General features: G+C 49.7%; 1 long non-coding RNA gene across 1 annotated transcript in view; it reads right to left on the reverse strand.

The window, feature by feature from the left end:
• The window catches only part of LOC146871258 (uncharacterized), a 224,987-nt gene extending 218,054 nt beyond the window's left edge, over positions 1-6,933 (reverse strand). The window contains exon 1 of the long non-coding RNA XR_014959533.1: positions 6,851-6,933. This is a non-coding gene — a long non-coding RNA (uncharacterized LOC146871258). The remainder of the gene's footprint in view (positions 1-6,850) is intronic.
• Positions 6,934-16,062: the final 9,129 nt, after the last annotated feature.

The raw sequence follows: 16,062 nt of genomic DNA on the forward strand, positions 1-16,062 counted from the left end.
AGGGACACTGGAGCTAGTGTCACAATGGTGACACCTGCTTTTGTGGACCTTGGACAGATCATACTAGGTGAGAATTACCTAGTGACCAACGCTAGCAATGCCACTACCTCCCATAGTGTGGCTATTGTTAACTTCTCCTGGGGAGGGGTAACTGGCCTCAAGAAAGTTGTTGTTAGTTCAGACCTTCCTGTAGAGTGTTTACTGGGCAATGATCTTGAAACTTCAGTTTGGTCTGAAGTGGAGTATAGGACCCATGCAGAAATGCTGGGGATAGATGCACATGTCCTTGCTGTGACTAGGTCACAGGCCAAAAAGTGCAACACTGAACAAGTGCTGGATCCTGAAACTATGGACCAGTCACAACCCAAGAGAAAGAGCAGTAGGGTTAAGGCTGTGCCTTCCCCCCTGCCTCAGGTGGTGGATCAGCCCTCCCAGGAGGATGATTCTGAGAGCCCTGAAGGAACTGTCCTAGAAGAACTTGAACCTGATCAGGTTGAGTTTCTTGGGACAGGGGGACCTTCAAGGGCAGATCTGAGGCAGGCTCAATTAGACTGCCCCTCTCTTGAACCCCTCAGACAGCTGGCTGCTGCTGAGGCTGCAGGGAATGCTCAAGGTACCCATAGAGTGTATTGGGATGAAGGGCTACTGTATTCAGAGGCTAGAGACCCCAAGCCTGGTGCATCCAGGAGGTTGGTCATACCACTGAAGTTCAGAGGCTTCCTTCTAACCTCGGCCCATGATATTCCCCTTGCAGGACATTTAGGCCAGAACAAGACTTGGGACAGGCTTGTCCCTCACTTTCACTGGCCCCATATGTCAGAAGATACTAAGGAGTTTTGTCGCTCCTGTGTCACCTGCCAAGCCAGTGGCAAATCAGGTGGCACCACAAAGGTCCCCCTCATACCACTACCTGTGGTGGGGGTCCTCTTTGAAAGAGTGGGCATAGATATTGTAGGACCAATGGACCCACAAACAGCATCTGGGCACAGATTCATACTGGTGATAGTGGACCATGCCACCAGGTATCCAGAAGCTATTCCCCTAAGGACCACAACAGCTCCTGTTGTGGCAATGCCCCTACTTGGAGTATTCTCCAGAGTGGGCTTTCCAAAGGAGGTCATTTCTGACAGAGGCGCCAACTTCATGTCAGGATATTTGACTGCAATGTGGAAGGAGTGTGGTGTGAACTCCAAGTTCACCACCCCCTATCACCCACAGCGCAATGGGCTTGTGGAGAGATTCAACAAGACCCTAAAAGGGATGATAAAAGGTTTACCAGACAAGCTTAGGCGAAGATGGGACATCCTTTTACCCTGCCTTCTGTTTGCTTACAGAGAGGTCCCACAAAAGGGGGTTGGCTACAGCCCTTTTGAGCTTTTGTTTGGGCATCCTGTAAGAGGACCCCTGTGTTTGGTGAAGGAAGGATGGGAGAGACCTCTCAGACAACCCAAACTAGACATAGTGGATTATGTACTTGGTCTCCGCTCCAGGATGACAGAGTATATGAAGAAGGCTTCTAAAAACCTTGAGGCAAGCCAAGAACTCCAAAAAGCTTGGCATGACCAAAAGGCTGTACTGACTGTTTACCAGCCAGGACAGAAAGTGTGGGTGTTGGAGCCAGTGGCCCCAGCAGCACTCCAAGACAAATGGTCTGGACCCCACACTATTGTTGAGAAAAAGGGAGAAGTCACCTACTTGGTGGACCTTGGGACTCCCAGAAGCCCCCACAGGGTGCTTCATGTCAACAGATTGAAGGCATATGTTGACAGGGCAGACATGGGGCTACTCATGGCTACAGATGAGGGGCAGGAGGAAGAGAGTGACTCTCTCCCAGACCTGTTGACTCAGAACCCTGATGATGGCTCAGTTGATGGTGTGGTCTTTTCTGACAGCCTCACTGTCCATCAGCAACAGGACTGCAGACAGGTTCTGCAATCCTACAGACATATGTTCTCTCTGACCCCAAGTCAGACAAACTGGTGCACCCATGAGGTGGACACTGGTGACAGTCTGCCTGTGAAGAGTAAAATCTACAGGCAACCTGACCATGTCAGGGACTGCATAAAAGTTGAGGTACAAAAGATGTTGGAGCTGGGAGTCATTGAACCTTCAGAGAGCCCTTGGGCTAGTCCTGTAGTCCTTGTGCCAAAACCTCACACCCAAGATGGTAAGAGAGAGATGAGGTTTTGCGTGGATTACAGATGTCTCAATGCTGTCACTAGGACAGATGCCCACCCAATACCTAGGGCAGATGAGCTCATTGACAGACTGGCAGCTGCTAAGTTTTTGAGCACATTTGACCTAACAGCAGGCTACTGGCAAATCAGACTAGCTGAGAATGCAAAGGCCAAAACTGCTTTCTCGACCCCAGGAGGACATTATCAATTTGTGGTAATGCCCTTTGGTTTGAAGAATGCACCTGCCACTTTCCAAAGGCTGGTGAATCAAGTCCTTACTGGGTTGGATGATTATTGTGCAGCTTATCTTGATGATATTGCTGTCTTTAGCTCCACCTGGGAGGATCACCTGGTCCACCTGAGGAATGTTTTAGAGGCCCTGCAAAAGGCAGGCCTCACTATCAAGGCCACTAAGTGCCAGATAGGGCAGAGCAAGGTTGTATACCTGGGCCACCTAGTTGGTGGGGGTCAGGTTCAACCACTGGAGAGCAAGATCCAGACCATAAAGGACTGGGCTCCTCCAACTACCCAGACTCAGGTCAGAGCTTTCTTGGGCCTGACTGGGTACTACAGAAAGTTTGTTAAGAACTATGGGTCCGTAGTGACACCACTTAATGACTTGACCTCCAAGAAGATGCCAAAGAAAGTTCAGTGGACAGTAAGCTGTCAAAAAGCATTTGATGACCTGAAGCAGGCCATGTGCAGTGCACCTATTCTGAAAAGTCCAGACTGCTCCAAAGAGTTCATTGTCCAGACAGATGCTTCTGAGTTAGGTGTGGGAGCTGTTCTTTCACAACTGAATGTAGATGGTCAAGACCAGCCCATTGCTTTTATAAGTAGAAGGCTGACCCCTAGAGAGAAACGTTGGTCAGCTATTGAGAGGGAGGCCTTTGCTGTGGTTTGGGCCCTGAAGAAGCTGAGGCCATACTTGTTTGGCACTCACTTCAAGATTCAGACAGACCATAAGCCCCTCTTATGGCTAAATCAGATGAAGGGTGAAAATCCCAAACTTCTTAGGTGGTCCATTTCCCTACAGGGGATGGACTTCACAGTGGAACATAGACCTGGGACTGACCATGCCAATGCAGATGGACTCTCCAGATATTTCCACTTAGAACATGAAGACTCAACTGGTCAAGGTTAGTTTAATGTCCCTAAGTTTGGGGGGGGTTGTGTAGGAGAGTAGGGTCTGCTTTCTATGTTCACCCCCACTTTTTGCTTTTGCTTTACTGGTTTTCGACTTAGATGTGGCTATGGGCCTGCTAATCAGACCCACAGCCCTGCTGTTCTCTCTCTAAATTAATACTATGTACTTTAGGTGCATAACCCATTTGGATAGGATCACCTTATTGGCCCCTGTACAGTGTACCCTAGGTACCCAGGGCATAGGTGTACCCTAGGCCTACCAGGGGCTGCAGCATGTATTATGCCACCCCTGGCCTGGCCTTCCATTTTGACGCAACTGGCTGATCACTCAGCTGGGGCAAGGTCGTGTAATCACCCCTTGCTTAGGTGTAGTATTCCTATACCTAACTTACATATAGACACATGTGTACCTATCAGTCACTCCTATGGCAGGCCTTGACAATCCTGGAGGCAGAGTGCTTGGTAACATGTGAGATGGTGCTCTAGCATGAGCTGAGCCTGTCTGCAGCTTTCGGAACCTTGTCCTTATAGCTGTTCTATGATATAGCCTACCATATACTCTTAAAGTGCCTTATAACCTTAGACGGTTATGGTAACTATGGTTTGGCTTTATCGAAACATGTCGTGTAAGGTGTCTAACACTGTGGAATAATACCCCCATGCCATTTCTGGACATGAGAATATTATTCCCCCCTTCTAGAGGGAAAGACATGTTAAAATCATACTTCAACTGTTAGCCTCTGACCAAAGCCTCAGCATCACAAAATGGATGCTGCTGCCACAACACAAGTCTGACCTCCTGCAGCTGGGAGTGATCCCAGCCAGGGAGGCCTGGACAATAGGTTTCCTGCTTGGGTAGGTGCTAGCACCTCCCCAGACAGCCTTTAGTGTATTGGGGCAGGGTGGGCTGAAAGGAATGAGACATGCCTGGGGCACACAAGGTGTTCCTTGCATAGTCCAGTTCAAACCGGCGCTGGGGCACTCCAGCCCCAGCTCTGGCGCGAAACTGGACAAAGGGAAGTGGGTGTAACCACCCCCTCCCAGGTCCCACCCATAAGGCGTGACCTAGCAGGTATCCCAGCCCCCCAGATTAGTATAAGAGTGGGAGTTGGGCCTCAAGACTTTAGATTATCCTGAACCTGCAAAACTGAACAGAAACTCTGGACCTTCGACATTCGACGAAAGAAGAAGACTGAAGAATCTCCCTTGTAGCCAAGGAGTGGCTACCCTGTGCAAACAGGCACCATCAAGAGACTACCCTTTGCTTTGCGACCGTTCTACGAGGAACCGAATGCAGAGCCCGACCAGAGCCTTGACTTCCAGACTTCTCCGACCCTCATCCACATCTGCAGCAGAGCTGAGATTTGTGGAGGCGACGAGCGACGTGGGACCGGCTACCTGGAAAAAGTGGCTAGTAACTTACAGCGCAGCTTCTGAGGTACCCTCGAAGTTGTGCACCGGGGATTGAGAAGCCCCAACCCCAAGCACCATCTGCACCGAAGATCAGCCCCCCACACTCCATGAGTCCTGCGTGGGGCCCTTCAGCATTTTCCTGCTTGCCGCGTCTGTCCGGTTGCTTGCCCGCTGGCTAGTGGCCTCTGTGACGACGCACCCTGAAATCTTCTGCGCTGGTTTGGCTCCTCCAGACTGGCTCCCGCTTCTCTGCAAAGAAGAAGCACCCCAGACCTTCCTGGTCTGCACCAGAAGCAAGTCCTTCGTTCTTCGTGGGTTCCGCTTGCCAAGGCTTGGTGAGTCCTAGTCCAACTTCGACGCCGCCGACAGCAAGAGCCTTCGTGGGACAGCTCGCCTCCTGGTCCTGGTTGTCCTCGACGCTTCCTGGTCCTCCTGGCTGCAGCGACAAGCTTCACCTTCACCTGCAATCTTCACGACATCGCCTGGTTCCTTCCTGGTTCCACGTGGTCACTGGCTAGTGACCTTGACTCTGTCCCTTCTGCTTGCAGGTTTCTTCTCTTCTTGATCCCAGCCTTGGGATCCACCGGACACTCTTCACTGACTGCCTGTCAGCATCTTTCTTCAGGCATCCATAGGAGTCGACGACGAAAACGACGCATCTTCACCCCTATGCACCCGCAGCCTGTGGGCTAGGTAACTTGGGTACTCCGGTGCTCATCAGGATTGTGACTATCCTAGTGTCTAGTTTTCAAGTCTCAACTTCCTAGCTACTCCGGAAGTGTCCTAAATCTACCGTTTTCTAAACTGTACTATTGCTATTGACTTTTACGCATTACGCGTGAGTGTTTCCACTCTGCACACGAATCCCGTGGGCCTCCCACTTCCTAACTAACGCTAGTGTAGTGTAGCCCCAGCGATTCCCTAGGCCTAGGCCTATTCTATTTCCGTGACAGTGGTTCTTATACCACTTACTTAGTATATGGTTTGCGTGGCCCCTAGGGCCTAACTGTATTACTTACCTGTGTGACTTAATGTATGCATAAATAGGACTGTGTTGTACTTACCTCTAATCTCATAAAGAGTGCTGAGGGTTTGCTTAGAATAAATACACTTTATTTTATATATATATCTGTTGTGGTGTCCTTTCATTTGGTATTCAAGGGATTATATATGGTATCACAGCTGGCTTCACATGCCATTCAGAGTTTAGCCTAAGACTGCTCTTGTCCATGCTACCACTAGGATAGCTGGTCTATAAGGTTGACTTTACAACCAATCACCATAAGGGTATTTGGACTGATATAAGGTGTACACTATAACTAGTGACATCATACATCAGGCCAACTTCTCACAGGAGCACATCCCCGGACCTCGACGCACAGGTGACCAAACACAATCGGTCGCCCGGGATCACAGGATGGTGCCGCCACCACGAGGCCAGCGGCCCGCAACAGCACACCCCCGTCGGCGACCACCTCCTCGGAGCCCCACCCGGACCCGGCTCGAGGCCCCGAGGGGGGGGGGGGTCAACAATGACTTGCCCATGAAGCCCACCCTCAATGAGAGTGCGGAAAGGTATTGGAGCCCCGCTGTCTATCCTCCGCGACAACAACCCCAACCCAGGCCCAACTCAAGGACAGTGCGGGAGGAGTGAACCGCCCAGTATCGTTAACTGAGAGCACAACCTCACGCTCGTTAGCTTGGCGAGTGCGGGCATTGAAACCGGTCCCCAATTTTGAGTGTGTACTCGGACGGTATTGGAGCGCTTTACCCTTCACAGTATTTCGCTGCAGCGACGCGTGGCCAGGGGATGATTTAGACCGTGCCAGCGAATCCCCCCGAACCCTAGCTCGATGCGCGGGGGGGTGAAAGGATAGCCCGTGTTAGCAGGGTGACCCACCGCTTCGGGGCCAGCGCCACCAAGAGTCTCATACTGCTACCTGCTGTTACCGCTCATTGCCGGCGCCGCCGACGGACCGAAGCGTCGGCCTATTAAGCCACCCCTGCCCCCATCTTGCGCCCCCTCCGCCCGTGGCCATCCGAGCCACAGGGCCCCGTCAACCTGGTACTGCCCAGGGACAGGGCCGGGGCGGAGTGGGTGCAGCAAGACTCACGGTTGATCCTGTGACACAGAACGACGACGACCAAAGCGGCGTGGGGACCAGGATCGCAGCAACGAGGTGAGGACAACGACCGATGCTGCGATGTGGGCGACAAAGAGGTCGCCAAGAGGGTGGGGGAAGGCTAAATAGCCTCCCCCTCACACCTGGGCCAGGAAGTGACACGCATTGCGCGTCACTTCCGGCCAGCCCGAGGAGGGGGGCTCCGGTCGGCGTCCCCGCCCCCTCCCTGAGGGAGGGGGTGGGGAGGGGTGACCGGTGCCCCGGGGGCACTAAGGCGCCGACCACTGATTGGCCCCCTGTGGGGGCCGCGGTCAGCGGCAGAGATAGCAGGGAAGTAGCAAAAACAGTAATATCAGCAAGAGAACGGGAGAGACTGAAGGAGACGGGCAGAGGACAGAGCCACCAGATAGCAACAAGGAAGTAAATAACAACGAAACGGGCTTAAAGAAACATAGAAAGAGTAACAGTGAAGGGACTAGAAAGTACTTAAAAGACAGTAACATAGAGAAGTAACACAAGTCAGTTCCTACGTTCAGGGAAGTTTTTTTGTTGCTATTTTATTATCCTTTGCTGAGTGAGAACTCATGAATTACTTGAAGCATGAAATGCTAGGTCCCACGATTTAAGCCACACCCCTAATTGTGTTGGTCACACCCCTTTAACAGGTTTGTCACGCCCTTTTTAGAAACACCCAAGTTTTTTTATCCCACTTAAAGCCCTGCTCATCATCACCAACATTCTAAAGCCAAAAGAATGCTGATATTAATACATGATAATGTGTGTAATGATGACATCACAGGAAGATTACATGGCCTGATCTTTAATCTGACCGTGACATCATAGATAAGACCGTACACAAGTGACTTAGATAAGTCTGGAGTAAAAGACTGTGGCCTTTTGATACAGAGGATGTCGCCAATGGTTTGGCTTTCCGTGCTAAACTGGCAGCGATGCCCCACTGCACTACAGAAATATGGCATAAGAGGAGGACTGCCGTCCTGTGTGCCCGCTTATAGCCCTCTCGTTGTTTTTGGACCCTGCATGGCTCCATGCATTCCCCTTCCACACGCGAGGACAGTATCTCGTGCTGTTATTTGTGGTTATTTTACGAGTAGAGAGGAGGAGGAGAAAGACTACTATGAAAAAGACAGCAAAAGAAGGGAGAAGAAGAGAAAGGCGTAGGGAGAGACTGGGTAGGAAGAGGAGAGGAGGAGGAAGAGAAAGGGAGGTATTGAGCACAGCGGAGACAAAAGAGGAGCTAGAATGAGGTAGAGTGAAGGAGTTGGTGGGAGAATAAAGAGAGAAAGCGAGTAAAGCTTGAAAAAGGAGAGAAGAAGTGGGATTTGGAGGGTGATAGTAAGGAGGATGCAGAGGACGAAAGAGCAAAAGTAAATCAAATATAATGGCGGAGAGGGATTGAGTAAACGATGAGAGCAGATGAGATGGGCAAAGGAGATGTAGAAAGAATGATTTCCCAGCGTATATTTACAAGAATGTGAACAAGGTTGTTGGGAGGAGGAGACAGAGAAAAGATAAGGACGAGAGTCATCAGTAACAGGGAGAACCGAAGAAGGAGGAAGAAGACTAGGGTGGGAGAGAAAGGAGGCGAGGGTGTGAAGGGGGAGGAGGAAAGGGAAATCGGATGATCTGTAGATATCAAGTTAGATAAGATGGGGGGGAGTGTGGAGGAAAGAATTGGGGAAGTGGATAGAGGAAAGAGGTTAGGAAGACAAGCGCAACTTAAGAGGGAGAAGGGAACAAGAAGCAAGCATTGGCATAGCCAATAGGTCTCGCCTTTGGGACCTTGTAAGTAAAAAAAAACAAGTAAAGAAAAAAAAAAAAAAACTTAAGTGTAAGACTTCACGTTTACATTTACTGCATCGTAAATACGAAGGAAAATGTAAACCTGGAGTCTTACACTTACGTTTTTTTGTTTTTTTTTACTTACAAGGTCCCAAAGGCGAGACCTATTATCTATGCCAATGCTTGTTCCTCTTCGCTCCCATCGACCCACAACCTTCTGTGGGGGTGAGGGTGAGCTGCCTTAGTCACAAGCAGAGGGGTCAACTCAGTATGACACCATCCGTCATTGTGCGCCTGTCGCACGAGGCAGTGGGCTGCACACACTTGTGGCAGGTTGCAGTGGGTGCCAGCATCAGAAAGTGGTCGATGCCGCTCAGCGTGTTATTAATAACTGCGATTACAGCCTGCCCGCAGGCTGCGTCCAGGCAGGAGCCGGGCGCGCTGCCATGAAGCAGAACCGGGAGACGCACACACAGGCGCCGAGCAAGCTCGGCACAGCGTGTTCCAGGCGTTAGCTCCCACATCCATGGGAAAAATACACACACACAGTGACACTGAGGACGTACAAGGGGCAGGCACCGCACTGAGGAGAACTGGACACACACACACACACTGAAATCCGCAGCAGTGAGGGAGGCACACGCACCACACTGACAGGATGACTACCACAAAAAAAAAAAAAAAACAGTCAGCTAAAAACACACACAGATGCTGAAACATCCAGAACATGTATTGGCAGACTCCACACTCACAAAAAATGGCACACAACCAGCAAAGCGCAGACACAACATACTGAGAAAAACATCTGAATCGTAAAATCAAGTTGAAGAACGCACACAACTCTGGTATGTAAACGTATACACTTCAACCAGGAACACACAGCATATGGTGCCAAACACGCAGATTCAGATTAAAAACAAGCATTTACAATGCAATGGTCTCGGCATTGTTAAAGTTAGAGCTATTGGCATTGTGATCCGACTGCTTTACTCACACGTGACACCCGATACCCCGAGAGTTAGCCGTAAGGCCCTTATTTTGATGGATAACGTCCAGGGCAGGGCACACCTTATCCCCTCGTGTGAGCGCGAGGCGTCTTCCGCAGACATACAATGGATGTCTCATCTATTTACGTACTCATGTGTCATTTCTTTAGGGTTAGGCCAGTGCTTTGAAAGGAAATACAGAAGTGCAGTCACTCACTATTCAGTGAAGTGACCGTACTCTACCATTAGATATACTGCAGCAGTGCTGAAAAGAGCAGGAACTCTCCCATTGAAATGAAAGAAGCGCAGGTACTTGGTACCGGACAGTACCTGCCAATTTGAAGCACTGTTTTTTAGGCACACGATTAATGATTGTAAGGCACAAAACATCCCATACCTAAAGTCTGGAGGTTCTTGGGAGCAAAAACCTGTGCTGGAGTATTGGCCTCCGGACTCTCAGCGCTCTATGTTATGGGAGGTGGTATAGGGGGGTGGGTAAAAGGGGTGGGGGTCGCGGCGGCGCGCAGGCGGCTCTTACTGGCTGTTTGCAGGATCTCACGGTGCAGACCGCTGTGTGTCGATGAGCTCCTCCAGGCTCCGCTCGCTGTCCGTAGCCCGAAAACCTGTGCAGCACTTTTTCCAGCTCCCGCTCCACCGTCACGCACTGGTCCATAGCGGGCTCCGGTGGCGGCGGGGGGGGGAGGGTGGGTCGGTGCCAGCGCCGTGCCCAGGACCTCGCGGGGGCTCTCGCACTCTCCCTCCGCCTCTCTATGGCTCATACGTGTTTCGGGCTTCTCTGTGGGGCACACGAGGGAGAGTGAGGCTTCGCGCAGCGCCGAGTGACGCCTTGCGGGGGAGGGCAGCAGGACGGCTCACGTATTGTCTGGCGACGAGTCTCTCGAGCGGGGCCTGTGCCTCGTGCGCTCTGTGATGAGAATTGTCTCGCGCTTGCCGTGACAGGCCAATCGAGCTACCGTCGTGTTATTGTTTTCACAGATGAGAGACGGGGCGGAGTTCCAAGTTGACCTGCTTAGCTTGGACAAAACCATTCTCACGTCCTGTAGGGTGACAGCCGGGTAGGAACATGGATAAGACAAGTTTTGGAGCTGCATGGGGAAGCTGAAATGTACACCTTAAAGAACCCAGCAGCGTGAAAGGTTTGTTCTCTTCGCGTACATTACTGCACAACGTTAAATAACCCCCCCCCTCCAGTTCCAGTTATGTGCCACGGTCCATAAACTCCGCCCCTACGGAAGTTTGTATATTGAAACAGTCCTTGTGAACTAAAATCGGTAGCTTCTACATCCGGGTTAATTAGAGTCTGCGTAATGCATTTGAACTGTTTGCACGAAATATCAATTTCCAGCTGGAATGAAGTAAAGTTTCGATTTGATTTTACAGTGGCCCGTAAAAACGAGAGGACGAGCACACCACTGCCTTTCTCCGAGGCGAAGCAGAAATGCCTCAGAGAAAGGCAGCGGCGGTTTCAAATTCGGGGGCGTGTTTTTCTTTTCTCTCCTCTTGCCATTGGCTGGAGGAGATAATGAGAAAAGTAGCAAAAAACACACCCCCGAATCCGAAAAGGACGGGGCCTGTTCGGAGAGACAAACCTCTTCTCCAATGGCTGGCCAGCATTCAAGAGGCCAGCCAATGCAGAAGAGGGGAGAAGAGGGGCGGGTTCAAGCCCCTCTTCTCCAAGTCATTAAATCTCGGAGCGAGACTGCGCAAGCGCAGCCTTCGCTAGCCGAGACCTAAAAAGGGAGTAGACAGCTAGAGCTGGCGTTAAATAAGCCTGCTCCTCTTCCTTCCCCTTGGAGCTCTGGCTTCTGGGAGGGCAAAACTCAGGATTAGAGAAGGCAGTCTAACAGGATGAAGGACTTGCCCTGGCACTCATAGTTTTGAGTGGCCAAGAGTATGTTTCGAGAGCTCAAGACCTCAACCCTGGGTTGCTTCTCTCAAGAGAACCCAGGATCAAGGTTTGGTGTGGCAAGGCCGGTTCTTAAGGAAGGTGTGCCTGGATTCTTTACATAAGCTAGAACTATGTATTGACTTTTCAAAATTCTCCAGGGTAGTCACTTCAAGCTAGGAAGTGTACTGAGGTTATGAGGTTTAAAAAGCACCCCTATAAAATTGTTCCCTTCGTGGACTCCAGAGGATCACTATGTAAAATCACTACAACTTTATGGAGTAATTAACTTTGTGGCACTCAGGCGCGCTACACCCATTGGACTCAAAGGGCTTCAGCCCCCCGTCGTGTGTAGCAGCCCAGGATGAGACAGCTTCCCGGGCACACACACAGCCAGCCGCACCCGAGCACTTCACAGGTCTTTAAAAGAACATTTGCATGTTAATGAGGCCTCGCTGTTGATTCACCCCTTCTAAGAGCCCCTGCAGCTCCACTCTGCATATTGCTTAAAGATTCAGCCCCCCCCGAAAAATTCTTAGACCCACCCCCGAAATTTGGCTCTAGTTGCGCCTCTGGTGGCACTCCAAGGTTTTACTGCTTATGGGTGCCACAGACCCATGCAGAGACCAATATAAACCCAACTGCCACGCCTCCAAAGTGGAATTCTAAGCCATATAAATTCTCAATGCACAACCACCTGGCAGTCATGAGGAACAGTGTGTGGCATGGCTGCATGGCACTCTAGGGGAGCACGGTGCAGGGCAGTTACAGGGAAGTATCACCAGGCCCTTTAAAAGGCTACTGCTGCCTGCTCTTCAGAGAGACAAAACCCTTGCGGCACTGCCTGTCACAGCACATAGACAACTGATTGCGCTGTTGGGATGACATATTTGATCAGAGATTTACAGACGACAACCCACTTCTGTTACATGCGATGTGGTGAGCCCGATGCAAACATTCAAATGGCATTCTTGAAGACAGATAGAGTTAAATTGCTTCACACTTGAACTTGTATAATAACAGAGGCTTCTCAGCTCGGATATTAGTTTAAGTGCTTTTCCATCTTTGGCACAGAAAACTACAAAGACCCTGGAGATGTTATAATGATTAAGAGTTTCCCTTTCACAAACTTTAGGTTTCAATAGGAGTTTGACTCAACTTGATCGTATACAGAAATAAACACATTTCTAATGTGCATCCAAAAAATATACATAATTTCAATTTGCAAAACATTTGCTGACATTTTGATGGTCGGCATATTCGCTTTACACAGTTTCACGTCAGTGTAGCAGACTAGAACACAATTAAATACACACATAGTGATTGACTAGTGTTCTTCTGGGCCCGAATACGTTGGCTGCACGCCTTCAGTCATGTTAGTTAATGTATCCCTCATGACGCCCCTTCAAACTAACTCCCAACCTCTTTAAGATCACCTTTTCCTGTGGTATCCCAACTTTTGTTATGGCCCTTTTATCATTCAACTCCCCACCTCCTTCTGTGCACCACTGTTTTGCTTTTAAGCCTCAGCCTGGCTAACGTTCGATAAATACCAGTTGCAAAAGCTTGGGCTCAAATTCTTTTGATCCGGCACTTAAGGGCAGATATATATCGATCGATAACACACACCGACTTCTCTCAAGCGCCTAGAGGTAAACCACTGCGTATTAGTTTTAGAGGAAAACCTCCGTCCACGTGCTAAAACACGTCCACGTTTAGCTCACACTCATTAATCTAAATGTTTACGACTGTAGAGAGAGCTGCTGTTTCACTTCAGCACATATAATACTTCACACACATGGCAAACTCTATTTAAAGTGAGCACTGGTCTTTGATACTTAATCTTCCGCTGACAGATTTTTTTAAATAAAACTACGGGAAAGCACTCAAAAGAATCTATATAGCACTCTAGATTCCCAAAAACAATAATCTGCTCTTGTGGGAACTTCACAAAAAAATCTAGATATAGCAATACATTCTCAATACACAAGACCTTCAGACTCGTCTGGTCAAAACCCAGCCTATAAAACCCAGATTTTCTTAAATACGCCTGCGGGTAAGTTTGAACAGTGGCCTTTGCTTTAACTTCACTTATTTAACCCCTTCGAATTGAACCAGACGTTATTATTTATTAGCCCCAAGTGGTATTACCAATGAAAACAATCTATAATTAGACTAATCTAGAAGGCAAGAGCTCATGCCAGTCTACACAGTAACATATTTCCCTTTGCAAATATCCCGAGAAGCAAAAGTACTACAGTCCACAAGACATTCTTCCTGTTTCACATAACTCACAATTATCACTCCTCTTTCATAAAGTCACCACCACAGCCTCACTCCTCGAGTTCAAAGGACCCACCCACCCGAACGTGTTAACCCCACAGGACCACTCGTGACTTAAACCACTAAAGATGATCCTTCCAGAAATGTCCCATTGAAACTACTCCCTGCAGACCCCCCCAGTCCCCATAAAGGCCGTGCAGCACAGACGCTGCTAATAGCCCCCACAGCACCCTCGCTACTACCCTCGTAACACAGTCTCCACTTCCTGCTGCAGTCATATCTCCTTGCTACCACAGCCCAGAACGGCACCCATTCCTGGGGCCCGCCACAGCACCTCTTCCGTTGCCCATCTTATTTTTCTAGCTCCCACAGCACATGTAATCAATGTCGTTCACCCTCGTCTCCCCTACTCAACGGCGGGATCAGCAGCGACGAGGAGCACAGCTGGGGAGGTACAGCTTCTGCTTGAGCGGGGCTCGAAGTGAGGCTGCCAGGAATGTAAGGCCACACCCGGGTCCGCCCTCTCCTCACTCTACGCACCAAGCAGCAAAACAGAGGAAGGACTACGCAGCGCCGATGAGTCATACACTGTACAAATATTTTATAGAAATGGAAGGAAAAGAAACAAGCCCGTCAGCGATATCTTCGTACAGCAGGCCGACATATTACTCCGGTATTCTATCTAATAAAAACGAGAGGACGAGCACACCACTGCCTTTCTCCGAGGTGAAGCAGAAATGCCTCGGAGAAAGGCAGCGGCGGTTTCGAATTCGGGGGCGTGTTTTTCTTTTCTCTCCTCTTGCCATTGGCTGGAGGTGATAATTAGAAAAGTTGCAAAAAACACGCCCCCGAATCCGAAAAGGACGGGGCCTGTTCGGAGTGACGGACCTCTTCTCCAATGGCTGACCAGCATTCAAGAGGCCAGCCAATGGAGAAGAGGGGAGAAGAGGGGCGGGTTCAAGCCCCTCTTCTCCAAGTCATTAAATCTCGCGAGCGAGACTGCGCAAGCGCAGCCTTCGCTAGCCGAGACCTAAAAACCACGTGGCGGCAGATATTACACTGCCCCCGCCCCCTCTGTGAACACGAACATTTTAAAGTTTGCCGGTCAGGCAAGCGACAGAAACCTAACAGCCGAGACAAGACCGTGTACTGACTCATAGCAGCACACAGATTAGAGGTAAAAATAAACAGTACATACAGAGAGCACACAGCACTGCCAGCAAGACTTAATATCCAGTAACAGAACATATGTGAAAAGCATAACGAGAAAATACTGACAATCGTTAACACACACATTGAGTCGAGACGGTGAATCGAAACGAGTGGTGCGCGCGCGCCACAGCGAGTAATCTGTTTTGAATTATCGCGCACGCATCTCTGCACAATAATTGAAAACAGATGTGGCCTGTGCGTGTAACCACAAGCAATAGGCCGTAGGCAGAGCAAAGGCGGGACATGTGCCCGCCTTTGCCCAATTGCGTGCTGTCTTTCTTAGAAAGACGCACGCAAAAGCCAATGGCTTGTCATGAAAAGAAAACCACACGCACAAGCGGGTGGTGAGATTTTCAAAGCCCTGTACTGATGACATTAAGCCTTGCAGAGCGAGGAGCGCATGCACGCTCCAGCGCTAGGTCTGCGAGGCCTAAGAAAGGAAAGCGCGTTCACACACAGGCAACAAAGGAGGAGGGAAAGGAAAGAAGCGTGTGGTCGGACAATGAAAGAAGAAAGTCAGAAAGAAACACAGACGACATCTAGGAACAAAGAAGTGTGAGCTGGGAATCAACAGTCACTGAGTCAGCATGACTTTCTCCTCTGGTATCCTGTACAACACCTTTACTATTGCATAAACTCTGAGTTGCACCTGACCCTGTAGGGAGAACAGGATTGTGTTTCCAGAGCATTTGATCGCACAGTAGGAGAGCAGCCGCTCTGAAACATCGACTGCAGGATATATCCCCCTCTAAAAGTGCACCAACTGAAACAGCTAATTCAGAGCTAAGAAAAACCAGCATTGAAAATGCAATATGGCTCACCTTTGTTTAAGTTAAAGGCATTTGCTTTGCTAATGGTATTGTATAGCAAAGCAAATGGCTTTAACTTAATGAAAGGCCAGACCTATTGCATTTTCAATGCTTGTTTACATGCCTGTTAGGGAATTTGATATAAACTCTCTCAACTTCTGGTCCCGGAAGTGTAAAATAATTTCTGTCAGGCGTTACAAAGTC

This window comes from Triturus cristatus, chromosome 1_1 (genome assembly GCF_964204655.1).
Source record: "Triturus cristatus chromosome 1_1, aTriCri1.1, whole genome shotgun sequence".
Classification (NCBI taxonomy): domain Eukaryota; kingdom Metazoa; phylum Chordata; class Amphibia; order Caudata; family Salamandridae; genus Triturus; species Triturus cristatus.